Raw genomic sequence first — 14834 nt, 5'->3', positions numbered from 1 at the left:
ATTTGCGCTTGCGTGCCTGGGTAACGATTGTAAACAAAACAGCAGCTTGATCCGTGAACTTCCAACATCCCTCAAGGTGCGTGATTCAAACTTTTCGCCAAGTAGGATTACGTATAACTATTTTTCCGTGAATAAAAAAAAAAAAAACTTTTTTGCATCTACGTTTTGTACGGCAATTTGGCACCCAACAGACAATTTTCGTTGACGTTTCGTACGTCAATTCAGCACCCAACAGACAATTTTTGTTGACTTTTAATACGTCCAATCGGCATTTAAGGGTTAATATATCTCAGTCCTGTTCTACATAACGTCATTCATAACAACTACGGTAATAGTGTAGTATAATATGATGATTGAAATACAAGCCAAACGGATGTTGTTATTCATTCGGTTGTACATAAACTTAGAAAAAAAAAAAAGTTGTTTCTCATTCAGTTGTTCATGGTTGCACACGTTTACACATGAGTATAACGTTAAAACCATACTTTCATCATTCTCTTTTGCTGTTTTTGAATGTATGTAACTAGAAGATGGGATAAAGTAGGCTATTGTAATTTGGTCTCTCATAAAATTGGATTATTGTAAGACGAATTATCGTAACTTGAACACTACAGCTACCTGTACACTGTATAAATGTTGTTAGTATCTTTACATACCCTAGACACCCAAAGGATTAAAGCTAGGCTTTTTTTCACATTACAGTATTTATGATATTATAATGTACTGTACAGTACTACTGTACAGTAAATTCTATAATACTATACTGCATAAATATAATTTTACTTATTGTGGGATTACAGCGCCGTTTGACTGGTCTAGGATGCTGTTAATTGATCTAGTAGTATTCCGAAAGAAGGTGTGCGGCGGCCGTAGGCTTTAAAATCGCTTAGTGTCGAAAATTGCTTAGTGTCAGCAGCCAGGAACGAAACCCCTGCTGCTAACCGAGGGCCGCCTGTATATACAAAAAAAAAAATAATTTACGACAAATTTTACAAAAAATACAAAATAAGCTATATGCACACAAAAATTGAAGAGGGAATCCTTCCTAAAACTACTGAAAAGAGAAAAAACAAGGGTAAGTTTTTTGGCCCCAGAAATTGTCAAAATTTCACAAATGAAATAAGAAGTGGCTAATTTTTTTTATAGAATAAACTTATGTTATCCTAGAACGGAATTATGTAAAAAGATCTGCACTAAGATGTGATTTACTGATGTAACTATTATAAAATATGATATTTATGCATGAAAATATACCAATATATCACAAATTCTATAGAAAACAAGAATATATATATGGAGATATGCCAATTCACCTTTCAGTTAGGTAAACAAAATGGCCTGGCCACAATCCACGCCAACTTTGACTGCCAAATCTGCCACCTGAACTATCTGACTTGCACTAACAAAACTATAAATTGAATTTGCCATGGTGAACCTATTGTTTGTTTTTTTAATTAATAATATATGAGGGTGGATATATTATTAACTAGGAAGCTTTGTCTTAAGATAAAGCTCAGAAGTGTTAATATCTCTCTCTCTCTCTCTCTCTCTCTCTCTCTCTCTCTCTCTATCTCTCTCTCCTCTCTCTCTCTCTCTCTTCTCTCTCTCTCTCTCTCTCTCTCTCTCTCTCTCATCCTACAGTGTGTCAATGGTTTATTGACATGACATTTAAGCTGATGTGAATGTCACAGACAAAAGGCACAGACCTACTACTCTGTCTTGCCCTATCATCTCACAATTATTTCAAGGTCATCTGCTTTGCCTCCAACCCTTCGTCACACACTCGTGTTGTTTGCCATAGAGGTGTCAGCAACCTCTAATTGTTATCAACATCTCTTTCTAATTCCATTAGAAGTAAGTTGATGACATTCATGCCCAGAGAATACTGCCAGCTGGCCATTGTTGATGAGAACTGCAAAAAAAGGGCAAAAACTGAGAAATTGGCATTTGAAGGAAATTGGACCAAATGGCAATATAAGGCATCTCAGCCTTAAACCAATGGCATGCATATTGTACACACCCTCCACCCACAGTTTTCCAACAGTACAAAACTACCAGTATCACAGTGTTAGACAGGAATCACTACGTACTTAATAACTTTGCCTTTCTATCCCCCACGCACGTTTCAACCCGAGCAATTCCTCAGAAAGGGGGAAGGGTAAAGGCAAAGGTGAACACAGGTTCTGACATGATTGTAATGTGTGGGACTGCTAGCCTCTTGCAGGTCGATCACACCAGATTCATGATAGACATGATTTATGGGGAAAAAAACATGTTTTTGAAACACTCCTCGGACCGTACGCTACCCGTCGCACCTGTCCAGGGTTAATAGTATTTACATTCAGCTAGTGAAACAAAAATAATATTAAATAAACTACTATTTTAAAATAATAATTATTTGAATTTTCTTTACAAATTGGTCTATAAACTCATTGCTGTTAATTTCAACCCATTTCTTACCCCCTTACTATACAAAAATAACCTACCACAAGGTCACTACCTAATCCAGGTTATTTTTTGTTCACCCCTAAGAATATATAATCCTAGGTAATAGGCTACACAAAAAGTCTATTACAGTCTAGCTATCTTGTTCACACTGAATCGATGTAGATTGTAGACTATTGCTGACATCATTATCCAAAAGAATTATCTGTATTAATAATAGCAATTATGGAATATTTCTTTATATAAAACTTCTAAATAGAAGCTAATTTTTGCAAAACAATTTGCACTTCTACAACAATGATCATAAATCGTGAGAGTACCGATGTGTAATGTCTTTTCACGCACAATAAAAATAATTGTTCCACGGTCTTAACTAAAAGATGTTTAACTGGAACTTAAAATTATGCTCTTAGCTTTCAACTTAGATGTTTCCATGAACCTAGATAATGAAGTCTATAAGCGAAGAACTAAATCCTTGGCGCTAAAGATCATAAATCGTATGAAGCGCTGACATTGCTGGCGATAAAGCCAGGTTACGGCTTTTTCACGCATAATAAAAATCAGTTGTACTAACTAAGAAAATTTTTAACTGGAACTTGAAATTATGCACTTACCTCTCAACTTAGATATTTCCATGAGCCTGGTAATCAATAAACGAAGAACGAAATTCCTTGAGCACTGTTTGTTTACCGACCAGAAAAGGAATGACTTCTTGGTCCTGATTTGGTCGTCTGTAAACAATATGATGGGTTCATATGCGCATAGCCACTTCCTCTTCTTACGGGTTTTTGACATAGGTAAACTGGGTTTAGCATTCGTTGAGGATAAGAGAAGGTGCCTTCTTATCCTGAGTCCATTTATTCTCTGTCATGTGTCATAATGTTTATCATTATGACACAAGGCCCAGCTAAAAGAGAATTCGTTGACATTAATCTGGTCACCATGGAGCTCTGGATAGACCATAGGTGTAATCCTGGAAGACAAGACAGGGACTATGCTACCAAAGAGAGTCAATTTATTTTGATCCATTCCAAAATGAACATTTACTTCAGGGATTTTTTTGCTAATTGATGCATTTTGTTAATTTTTAATAAGTATTTATGTTTAAGTTATTGTAAACAAATTTAAATATATTCATCAGAATTAAATAGCCAAAACCAGTATACTATTCATTAACTAGGAAGAATATAGTGTTATGAAACAAAAAGCATAAAATAGGATCAAAAGTCACCAAACAAGGACAAAATAATAAGGAAGTAAGAAGAAAAAATGAACAAATAAATAGTGACAACCCAAAAAATTAAATTTATGATTGTAAAATACAAAAATACTTTTTAAAAATCAGTGACTCATTTTTATACACTTTGGCATGAATGATAGTCCTTTATCTCTAAATATGATGCTATTATGTATTAATGATAATATTTCTTCTTCGTCAGTTATGCATGATTTCTTCAGTCACTTTGGTGCTACACAAAAATTTTTGCTAAGAAATGCAGAAAGGTTATGGGCTAGTATGTCTTCATCGAGCTATTCGGCACCATTTGTGAAGTCATAGGAATAAAGGATATTCATGTCAAAGTTGAGGGTTCCACCAAACACATACAAAATTTAACCAAGGCATTCTTCCTGGGTCTTTTGAATCAAGTAAGTAGTTCCAATGTTTTTACACTAGAGTAATAGACATAATTTAAGATGCCCATTTTTTTAGTTCATATGATATCAGGCAACCTGTAGACACTAGCAAGTTTTTGTATGCTTTCCTCTGTAAATTAAGTTTCACCATGAAAGTGAGTTTATTTTCATATCCATTACAATTCTACTACAAATTGTAAAATTATTGGTTAGCCAAAATGTGAGACATTTCCCTGTTTAGGAAGCCCACCTGGCCAGGTGATTGTTTTCTAGCTTTCCTTTGTTTGATGAAGGATATACTCTTTTATGTTGTTTTCAAAAACATTTCTTTGTCATCCATCAACAAAATTGGCAAGTTCATTAAGTGTGTGTTTGCTGGTTATGATTTGCAGATTGTATTTTGCTCAGGAATAATTATATGGTTCCCAATGGTTTGTTTAATTTGTGACTTAAACTGTTGTATGAGTACTAATTGCTGCAACTGTATTAAATATAATGGAAATGCCAATTGGGATTGGTTACTTATTATAAAAGTTATACTTATTTCAGCAGCACAGGCATGTAACATCACCCATTCCTTTGTGTGGAACTGGGGTTTCTCATCTAGAAAGACCTTACAATCTCTACAGTGGGTTGCCATATGATGTGGTACTGTCATTTTTCATCACTGCAAAAAAGTGTATTTTTACATGAACAAGCTTCATTTACTTAGGCAAGTTGCTTGTGTTGCAATGTTTAGCCAAGAGATGACATGGTTCTTGAAAATAAAACAAATTGTATTTCCAATCTCTCCATTAAGAGGGAAGCTGCCTTGACCAGTTGCTATAGTTAGGGCCTTAGAGTATGGCAGCTGAGAAGCAATGTCCAAATGCTCTGATGACATTAGTCATCCAATCCCAGGAAGCCTTGCAGACTCAGCTACTGACCTAACAACTGGTAGTAAGGCATTCTTTTCTCTTTGTTACCATTTCAGTAATGGTAATTACTTTAAGATGAGCAAAATTCTAAAAAAAAAATGTTGAAATGGTAAGATCTGGTGATACCTCCCATTTGGAGATTAAACAATAGAAACCGGGGTGGAGCAATGTTATATGTTCGCCATGATACTCCACTCAAGCATTTTCCTGTTAATTCTTCTTTGCAAGCTGTTGCAGTGCAAGTGTTTCTGGCTCGTAAATATACAATTTGTTCTGTATATCTTCCACCAAATGTAGCTTTCCCTAGTACTGATTTTTGTAATCTCATCAGACAGCTTCCTCTGCCTTTCATCATCCTAGGTGATATGAATGGAAGAAATCCTTTATGGGGGGATTTAATTACTAATGAGAGAGGAAACTGCCTGTCATCCATTATTGAAAGTGAAAATGTTGGTGTTCTAAACAACTGGAGAACCCCATCCCATTTCCATGTACAGACCGGTACTGTAACAGCCATAGACTTGTCAATATGTAGTGCCGATGCCATTATGGACTTTAATTGGCGAGTGATCGATGATAGGTATAGTAGTGATCACTTTCCAATTGTTTTAAGCACTGGATCAAGTCCTCCATGTTCAAGATTACCCTGTTGGAGTGTAAAAAGAGCTGACTGGGCAATTTTGAAGAGCATAGTTCAATCAAGCTACAGCAGTGAATTTGAATGCATTGAGGATGCTATGGAATTGTTAATTACTACTTATTTGCAGCTGGACTTCAGTCAATTCCAAGAACATCAGGTCTATTTATGCGCCGACCAGTTCCATGTGGTCAAAGAAATGCCATGAAACCCATAGAACTATATCTTGTTTTTACTAGGTATAAAAGGACGGAAAATGTAACTATTATCTGGTAGAATTTCGTAAGGCTAGGGCAAAGTTTAGGTTTGAATTAAAAATGCACGAAGAAAATCTTGGATAAACTTCATTTCTTCCATAAATTGCAAAACTCCCATCACATTAGTGTGGAAGAAGATAAGGAAAATAGCAGGAAAGTTTTGTACCTAGCCAACCACCTGTGTTAAAAATAAATGGCATAAATGTAGGAGATCCAAAAGTAGTGTCAAATGAGTTTGCCCTACATTTTGCTAAAATATCTAAAAAAGATAATGAAAGAAAACCGTATGCAAACAGCAGAAGCAAATGGAACAGTATTATCTTGATTTCACAACAATAAAGAGGAGTCTTTTTAATATTCCATTTCCTATGAGAGAATTTGAATTGGCTCTCTCAAAGTGTAAAGAATCTGCTCCTGGTCCTGATGAAATTTCATATCTCATGATCAAGCATGCTGCTCAGAATACTAAAGATTTATCCTCAGTATAATAAACAGAATTTATAAAGAACATTACTACCCTTTATGTTGGGAACTAGCAGAGTCCTTCCTTTTGTCAAGCCTGGAAAGGATAGTTCTTTCGTAGGAAATTATCGTCCAATTGCCCTAACATCTTGTTTGTGTAAACTACTGGAGAAAATGGTGAATGCTCGTTTAGTGTGGTATTTAGAGCGAGGAAACTTTTTCTCTCCGCCCAATGTGGTTTCCGCAGTATGCGATCCACTGTTGACATCTTGGTTAGAATGGAGTCTGCAATATGTGAAGCCTTTGCCTCTAAGCACCACTTTATCACAGTTTTCTTCGACTTGGAAAAAGCGTATGATACTACGTGGCGGTATGGAATTCTGAAAAGTAGTCCATGAATTATTGGTTAAAGCAGGAGAATTAGCTATTTTTATCAAGCATATTCTTAAAAAAATCGTTATGTTTTCCAAGTACAAGTAGGAGAAGTTCTGTCTGAAGTCTGTAAACAAGAAGAAGGTGTTCCTCAGGGCAGTGTTAAGTGTAACACTTTTTGCTCTAGCAATTAATGACATAGTAAAGCAAATACCTGCTGATGTTAGCACACACTCTTTGTGGATGACTTTTCTTTATCTTTTGCAGCTGCACGTATGTCAGTAGCAGAACGTCATCTACAAATAGTAATAAATAAGATAGTGAAATGGGCTGAAGTGCATGGTTTCAGATTTTCTTCATCAAAGACTGTAGCCATGCATTTCTGTAGAATTAGAGGGATACATGCAGACCCAGATTTATATGTAAATGGCCAGAGAATATCTTGTGTTAACGAAACAAGGGTTCTTAGGAATGATTTTTGATACTCGTTGACATGGCTTCCCCAATATCCTAAATCTCAGGGCTAAGTGCAGAAAATCCTTGGATATCTTGAAAGTTTTGTCAAATACATCTTGGGGAGCAGATAGACTCCAGTTATTGAGATTGTATAAAGCCTTGGTTTTATCAAAATTAACATATGGATGTGAAGTTTACACCTCGGCTACCCCAAAGTCGCCTTAAGATTTTAGACTCCATTCACCATACTGGAATTAGGATTGCTACTGGAGCTTTTAGGACTTCCCCTATAGAGAGTATGTTAGTAGATGCTGGGGAAACAAATGCCCCTAGCCTTACATTACCAGGCTCTTCTGGCTCGAAGCTGGTTCAGATTCCAAAGACTTCCTGAATCCCTAGTATGCCAGTCGCTAAGAAATGGAAGATTTGATAGCTTTTATGAAAGTCATCCAAAGATGCCACGTCCATATGGCCTTCAGACTGAAAATTCAACCCCTACCCAAGACCCTGAAACAAGTTCCCAGACAAATGTGTACTACCGGTCAAGGCTTTGAATTTTGGCCTAGCCTAACTCCTTCTTTCTCTATAAAAATGAATAATCTACCCACCTGTACGCTTTCTCCAACTCCAGTACACTCCAGAAATCACCTTAAAACACCAGCACCACACAGACTTACGACCCAAAAACAACTCCTACCAGACAGAGAGCTCTCCCCTACCAACCACACACCACCACCACCACGTGCTTTCTACTGCCCCGTGTTATTGTTTACATCCTGCCGACGCCGCCGCCATCTGTCTATGACGTCACAGCCTATGACGTCACAACACAACTTAAATACATCAACAGACACCTTCTAGAATCTACCACATGTGTCCTATATATAGGCACCCACCATATTTCAACAATGCATAAAATACCCATAACAATTATACAATACATAATCACACTTATCTATACCCATAACAATTATACAATATATAATCACACTTATCTCTTTCTCCCTCCCCTCCGACTGTTTCCTAACCTAGTATTCCCCTCTTAATTTCCTTCGTCCTCCAACTCTTTACCCTCTACATAATTTCTAATACATTCCCCTGCCAACTCCTGCTTTAGTTAATACATCAGCCACTTGCTCCTTTCCTTTTATCCATCTCACCTCCTTTATTTCCCCGGATTCAATGGTTTCCCTTATTGCAGCAATATCTATTTTTAATCTCTTGCTACTTACACCAGTGCTCGATTTGATGGCGGTCATTAGTGTTTTACTATCAGTGTTAACCAAGGCTTCTAAATTTCTCCCTCCTACTACCTCTTCCCACAAATGCTTGAAATATATCAATCCTTCTACAGCTTTCCCCAACAACTCAGGGTCTTCACCTCAATGGTGGATTTTGCCACTCTCCTGGATTTCCTAGACTTCCACCATATGGACTTCTCCTCTTCCCATCTGTCAAAGAAATATATACCCAGTTGAGTATGGCCATCTTCTATGTTTCCAAATGAAGCGTCTGCATAGGCTTCCCAATAAACCCTTTCTTCTTCCATCTCACTTATTGTAACTTCGCCCCATCATGCTCTTAGTTTTTCTCACAATTTTAATAAGTTTCTTCATATCCTGAGTTGTTCCTTCTTTAAATGCTCTTACTTAATTCGCTAATATCATATGATATTTCTGGCATCGTGTGTAGTTATACCCAATTCAGCTGTCCTACCACTGATCTGTACTCTGTTAACTCTTTTTGTTCTAGCACTCTATTACCCGTATATCTTCTAGCCTCTGGTTCTCTTATGGAATTTATATACTGCCACTGATTAAGGGAAAATCTATTCTCCTTCTGCTCTATTACTACTCCTATATACTTGAACCGTTTACTCTCTTGTTCTCCTACTTGCAATTTCCCTTTCAATCTCCCAATCGTTTCCTTTAAGAATCCTTCAGTTCCTCCGTAGCAAAAATCATCTACGTGTGTACACAAAAATGCCTTCCAATTTATTGTTCTTTTTCCAAAAGAATATATTAGGTTCTAGTCTACTTCTCTCACCTTGAAGCTCCTTCACTACTTTCACCACTTTACAATACCATGCTTTTGCTGCATCCTTGAGCCCATAGACTGTTTTCCTTCAACTTCCATAATCCCCTCCAACCATCTTCCCTTGGTGGCTTCAAGTACACTTCTCTTTGTATCTCGTCACCTTGTAAATATGCAGTTTTGACATCCAATGTATAAACAATTCCAATTTTTTCACCCTTTTATTTTATGGTGGTTAGACAGAATTTTAAAATTTCAGCATTGCATGTGGGAGCATCCTTTTCCACTCAGCCATTTCTTCTTCAAACCCTCTAGCTACCAATCTTGCTTTACATATCCTTTTTTTTTTCCCCCCCTTTATCTTTCAGTTACTATCCATCTTGTAGATATAGCTTTTGTCCAACATCATTTACCTCCTCATATACCTGGTTATCTCTCCAACTTAGAAGTTCTTTTTCTTTAGCTTCCATTATGCTTCTATTTTTCAAATCCCAGCAACACCTCCTCTTCATCTTCAATTTTTTCTACCTGACTATAATCCCTCAAGTTAACCCACCCTTTGTCACCTGACTGTGAGTCTCGTATATTGTACGAATCAGCCCATGCTTAAGGCTTGATCTTTTTCCTGCAAGACCTAAACTAAAATAGTCCCATTTCTTCTACTTGTCCTGTATCATTGTTTATAGCCCTAACTCTATTTCCCTTTTTGAATTTTGGTATCTCTTCCATTAACTCGCTTTCTATTGACCCACTTTGCCCGTTATCTTCCACTGTTTCCTCTATCACCTCTCTTTCTATAGTCTCTTCTGTGTCTGCATTCCTTCTCTCACCCATTATCTCCTCTCCTTCCAGCCAATCTACTTTCCCTTCATTTGGGCCATCTGACCTACCTTTCACCCCATGGGATTTATCTATTCTAGCCGATATCTCTTCTGTATCTGGTGATCGTCGTTGAATCCTTGTCACATGTATCCTAGCTACTTCTCTTAAAGAATCCCCATGTTTGACTATTATTGTTTTCCCCGATACTCCCACTACCTGAGCAGGTCCTCTCCATTCATTTTCATTTTCCCTCTTATAGAATACCTCATCTCCTACCTACACTTGCTTCTTCAAATTTATGTTCTCTGATGTTTTTGTTTAGCGCTATTCTTATTTTATTACAGGACTGCATTTTTATAAATGCTTCTCTGGCCTTGTGCATTGCATTCAGTGTGTCCCTTACCATACCCTCTTCCATCCCTTTCTCTGCTTGCAGGACTAGAACTTTCTTCTCCTATTAGGTTAGGCAGTGAAGGGTTTTTTCCAAATACTAATTGGGTTGGGAGAGAAACCTCCATTATTCATTAAACAGTTCCTAGCACTCACTACCCATTTCAAAGCTAGGGACCAATCTACTTCCTCTTCCTCCATCATCTTCCTTACACTTCCCTTGATCATGCCTACGGTCTTTTCACATAATCCGTTGCTCCACGGAGATTCTGATGCTGTGGCTAATACTTTAATATTCCATTTTTTCTGCCATCCTCCTTACTTTTTCATTTTGAAATTCTCCCCCATTATCTGACAATATTTTGGAGGGTGCTCCAAATATAGCAAACCAGCACTCAAAAAGTATCTTTATTATAGTTTCTGGTTTCTTATCTTTTATCCAACAGGCCTGACAATATCTCGTTGCCATATCCACTATTACCAAGAACTTTCTCTCTTCTATCTCTCCCACATCCATCGCTACGACTCATTGAACGTTTTACTCCAAGAAAAGCCTACTACCGGTTTGGCGGGGTTTCTTTTGTATTTTTTACAAACCTCACAATTTTTAATCAGTTCCGTTAGTAACTTTCTTATTTCCTCTTTTTCTTTTTCGATTAACCCATTACTCCATTGTGCTTCCTCTGTTAGCTTCCATATTTTATCTCCACTTCCATGACCAAACTGTAAATGTAATTTCTTCATTGTGTTCTTAATTTCCCTCGGATTCTTTCCCTTCCAACCCTCCATAATAATTCTTCTACCTTCCTCCTCCTTATAGGCACTCTTAAATGACCCTGTTCGTCTTCTCTTAACTCTACTTTCATTCCCCCTAATACTTCTACTATGACACAATTTTCTTTCAAATTTAGGGTCATACCCATTTTACTCAGGCGGTTTGCTTACCTATCAGCCAGGGTATATCACCTTGCAGAATTTCCGTCTTCAAATAAAACTTTCTGTTTTTTAGTATCACAGGTATTTCTATTATTCCTCTGGACTTATAAGATGTCTCACCAAAATTAAACACTTTATTATACTCTGTCCTAGTGTCCCTCATTCTCCTCAACTCTTCCTGACTCAAATCCATGACAATACGTGCTAGTCACAATTCCCCGCAAACTGTTGATTTACACCCTGTGTCCAAAATTGCATCAACCACCTCCCATGATGCTTCCACTATTTTATTAACTTCTCCTACATAAACTTCTTCTTCTGTCCCATTTTCTGTTTTTACCTTATTTTCTTCTAGTCTTGTTTCAGTTTTCTTCCTATTATGAAAATTCTGAGGACAATCCCTAGCCCAATGCCATTCTGAGCTGCATATTGCACATACTGTTACCTTCCCTTCTTTGTTTATAGGAATTTCTACCACCCCTTTCCTCGGTTCCATCTTCCCCGATATCTTTGGTTTTCCCTCCCTCTCCCAGAACTGGCATTGCCTTCTGACGAACCCCACCAGGTTCCCGTCTCTTTTAGTCCTAATCCCTCAAATAGTCTTTTCATTGTTTGCGACACTGTTCCGTACTCTAGCTTTTCTTGCCCACAAGCCGATAATACCATTTGTTTTTGATTTTCCGTGAGATTTGCTTGCTCTATTACATGATACCCCTTGACTTCGCCTTCAAGCGCGCCTTTCCCCATTGCTCTTTCACACTCAGATGCTGCCTTCTCGTATCTAATTAAATAGTCCGCCATATTTTCACTAGATTCTCTTCTTATTAGAAGGTATCTTTTTATTCTACCGTAATTCTCCATTACCGATTTTAGTGGCTTTATCTAGTTTCTCTAGGATTAACTTTGGACCCTCTGTACCAGTAAGGTTTATCTTTATCTAATGCTTCCACTAGCTCTCGGGCTTTCCCTTTTAAGCTCATTCTCATTTCTATCGCCGGGTATTTTGTATCTTCTCCATACAACACTAGCCAATCTTCGGCTTGACCTTTCCATTCTTTGTATTCTTCTTGTATCCCGCTAAACCTAGGACATTCCCTTCTCCATCTAGTATTAGTCTCCCTTTGTTCACTGTCTGGATCCAGGCATCTTTGATCAACCACGCTCTGCTACCAGTTTGAATTTTGGCCTAGCCTAACTCCTTTCTTTCTCTATAAAAATGAATAATCTACCCACCTGTACGCTTTCTCCAACTCCAGTACACTCCAGAAATCACCTTAAAACACCAGCACCACAAGACTTACGACCCAAAAAACAACTCCTACCAGACAGAGAGCTCTCCCCTACCAACCACACACCACCAACACGTGCTTTCTACTGCCCCGTGTTATTGTTTACATCCTGCCGACGCCGCCGCCATCTTGTCTATGACGTCACAGCCTATGACGTCACAACACAACTTAAATACATCAAACAGACACCTTCTAGAATCTACCACATGTTGTCTATATATAGGCACACCCACCATATTTCAACAATGCATAAAATACCCATAACAATTATACAAATATATAATCACACTTATCTATACCCATAACAATTATACAATATATAATCAAAGGCATCTGTATCTCCCCCTTGGAAATTCCCAGCAGTAGAGTTTTGTAACTACTTCAGTCAACCAAAAGAATGTGTCTGATAAAATATTACGTTATACCTTTTAAATCATATGTCACAACACGACAATTTTATCCCAGTTTTTACCGATGGATCCAAAACCAGTGCAGGCGCGCTGGTTTTGGCATAGTTTTTCCGTCCTTTGAGCGTAGTGGCAGGCTCTCAAGTAATGCTTCTGCATTTACTGCAGAATTATATGGAATTTTAAATACTGTCAAAGAAGTTTTAAAAGTAATGATAAGAATTTTATTGTGTACTGTGACTCTAGAAGTGCTCTAGAGTCACTGAAAGATTTTTATTCCAAACATCCAGAAGTTTTAAGTATTCTGGAATGGTTATTTTTAGCTAAGCAGAGGAGTTTTAATATTGAATTTTGTTGGGTTCCAGCACACGTTGGAATATCTGGAAATGAACGCGCTGATGCAATTGCCAAGGAGGCTGTTTCTCGTATTGAGCCCAGATCATTTAAGCTGCCGTGCAGAGATTTATATACTCCCATATTAGAGAGAAGCTTAAAGTACTTTGGCAAAATATTTGGTCAAATTTAACTACAAAATGTAAAAATGAGAACAATTGCACCTGCAATCAATCCTTGGCAGTACGATTTTATGCCCAGAAGGTTTGAAACGGCTCTGTGCCGCCTGCGTATAGGACATACTAGGCTGACACATTCCTACTTGATGAGTTGTGATCACGAACCATACTGTGAGGATTGCCTAGTTCCACTGCCCTGTTATGCACTTGCTGGTTGAGTGCCCCAGTTTGGTGGAAAAGCGCAATCAATATCTATACTATGGGAAGGAGAATAATGTTTTTAAGTTATCAAAAATTTTAGGAGCAAATGGGATTTTTAACATGACTGGCTTGTTTGGATTTCTTTTTAACACTGGTATTTTAGATAAACTGCTATGCTTGTGCGCGCCTTGCTTTTATTCTTATTGAAATAGTGTGTATGTTTGTGAGTGTGCATGTACGTATGTGTATGGTATGTATGTATGTGTGTGTATATGTATGTATGTATGTGTGTAATAATTTCTTTTTTATATAATTTAATTTTATTTTATATTTATTTTATAATTGCTAGTATCTTTTATCATATTTTAAAATAATTCTGTTTAATTATTATTATTAAAATTTATAGGGTCTTTTTATATATAGTTCGGCATCATGACCTAGTTGTCACGATGCTAGATTAATATAGTATCAATCAATCAATCAATCAATCAACCATTTGGAGATTGCACACTAAAGTCTAGTGCATCAAGAATTGCCAACAGTATAAGACTGAAAAAACAGCCCTGAAGATATCTATCACAGAACATTCAAGTATTTGACATGCAAAATAAACAAGATCAAAAGTCATTCAAAGGTAGTGAAAACAAATTACAGATAGATGGAGCTACTCCATCACCTAGTATCTCATAGGTAGATTTGCAGTACGATACGAAAAATTTACCATAGTTATGATACAAATGACGTTATGGAGAATAGGACTGATATTTTTTTACCTTGCTATATCCTTACTCGCCATGAAGAAAAGATCAGCAAGGATGAAACTCTCGCAAACATGAAAGTATTCATTTTACTGTTTTCACTCCAGTAAAAGATAAATATATAAAGCTTGTAGTATTCTGATGAGATTAAGTGAAATATCGAACGAATCTGTTGATTTTTGTTATGCAATAAACATGCCCCCTCAGTTGCCATCTCACGAACAAAAAAAATAAAAATTTCGTTCACAAACAATACTTATTTAAGTGATATTTTGACTTGAAAACACTGTATATAACTTAAAAT

General features: G+C 37.1%; 1 pseudogene; it reads left to right on the top strand.

Annotated features, from left to right (window-relative positions):
* Nucleotides 1-14834, top strand: part of LOC135201679 (small ribosomal subunit protein uS5m-like) — a 170576-nt pseudogene that overhangs the window by 125967 nt on the left and 29775 nt on the right.

The sequence above is a fragment of the Macrobrachium nipponense genome, chromosome 28 (assembly GCF_015104395.2).
Source record: "Macrobrachium nipponense isolate FS-2020 chromosome 28, ASM1510439v2, whole genome shotgun sequence".
In the NCBI taxonomy this organism is placed as follows: domain Eukaryota; kingdom Metazoa; phylum Arthropoda; class Malacostraca; order Decapoda; family Palaemonidae; genus Macrobrachium; species Macrobrachium nipponense.
The sequence above is the reverse complement of the archived record's forward strand: the minus strand, read 5'-3'. Positions and strand labels throughout refer to the sequence as shown.